Genomic DNA, 1,816 nt, shown 5'->3' with positions numbered 1-1,816 from the left:
CCACCCTGGTGTGTTCATTGGCGCGAAGCACACCGGGCAACGAACCCTGCTGTTGCATTCTGTGCCGGCAACAGTTTGGGGCACCTTACATGCTCCGCTGCTCGTGTTGACGGTCAATTGGCACGCCTCTCCGTGGGGTTCTGCTGCAGTCTTCACCACAAGCCGCTCCTCTCTGTCAGCCGTCCCGTTAGCCGCTCACCAATATATCTTCAGGCTCCCCCCTACTTAACACAGCGGAACTATTAACTATGGTTTGTAACCTGTCCTTTAAATCAGCTTCTGAACCCAATGACTGTAGAATGTAACACCAATATTTAAAAAGGGCTCTAGAGATGATGTCACACCAATATTTAAAAAGGGCTTTAGAGATGATCCTGGCAATTACAGACCGGTAAGTCTAAAGTCAGTACCGGGCAAATTAGTTGAAACAATAATAAGGAATAAAATTGTCAGACACATACAAGAAGATAAATTGTTGGGCAAAAGTCAACAAGATTTCCAAAAAGCTTTTGACAAGTTCCCTCACGAAAGGCTTTTTCATAAATTAAGTTGTCATGGGAAAAGATTCAACCTAATTTTGTAGTGTAGACATACCCTCAGTCTGCCGGTAAAACAGAAGGTTTATTAGTTGACAGGAACACAGCGTAGAACAGAGCTTGTTATTAGAGAAATCTGTGACTTTCAGCCAAGTCCATCTTGGGAATCCTGGGCCAGACGCACTGGATTCCCCCTCTTCCAGTCCCCCGACGCAGACTACCAGCTTCCAGCGACCTGACCTCTGACACCTCCTATTGCTCCTCCCCCTTCTCTTTGTCTCGCTTCCGGGGCAAAAGATGTCTCCTAGTCGCATCTCCCTCTTGGGTCTCAGGTTACATAGGTGCAAACAGCTGGACAGCCTCACCTGCTCTGAGGGCCTCAGCAAAAATCACACACCCAACTCCCACCACCTAAGTATTTGTGCAGTACGCTGGGAAACTAAGGCACACATAGTATTAGTATATGATAGTAAGACTCACATGCAACATAACAAGATGAATAAAACCCCACTTCGTCACGCATGGCCGCCCTGGCTAGAGAAACACCTCGCCTCCCCCTGCAACCATGGCACAGCCCCCTCAAGCTAGAGAAATGCCTCACCTCCTGTGACGGAGTAGGGAGTATTAACCTGGTAATGTTGCATGGGAGTTTCACTAGTTTACTGTCTTCTGCTAACACGGGGCGTGCCTCCGTTTCCCTGGGGTACTGCACCAATACTAGATGGTGATAAGAAATAAGGGTGTGACTTCACTGAGGGATGATACTTGATGTGCGTAAACGATGGCGGCTGCCCTTCGTAACCTGAGCCCAGGAGGGGGTTGGTGCCAGGTGACACCTTCCACCAAGGAAATTGGACAAAGGCTGGAGGAGGGGCCGGGGGTGTGGCTGTGGGAGGCAGCAGGAAGGGGTTTCATTTTGGAGCTGGCTGGGGAGATGGGGGGAGGCCCAGAACCTCGGTCTGGGCTCCCCACCCCCCAAGAGGGACCTGACTGAGGCGTCCTGTTTTCTGTACCTACAAGCTCTGTTTTAGACTGTGTTCCTGTCGTCTAATCAACCTTCTGTTTTACTCAGTACTGGGTTTACCATGGTGCCACTGGCGCCATGGCGCTGGGCCTAGGCTCCAAAGTGGCCCCAGCCCAGCAGTTCTTCTCCGCCCCCGCACTCACCGATTGGGGGAGGAGGCAGTAAAGAGGCGGGGGCGGGACCTTGGGAAAGGGGGTGGAATCAATGAATACCCCCTCCAGCCCCCTGCCGTGAGCCGCTCAGGGCAGGGGGCTGG

The sequence above is a fragment of the Terrapene carolina genome, unplaced genomic scaffold (assembly GCF_002925995.2).
Source record: "Terrapene carolina triunguis isolate 2854851 unplaced genomic scaffold, T_m_triunguis-2.0 Scaffold310, whole genome shotgun sequence".
Classification (NCBI taxonomy): Eukaryota; Metazoa; Chordata; order Testudines; family Emydidae; genus Terrapene; species Terrapene triunguis.
Note: the sequence above shows the minus strand (reverse complement) of the source record.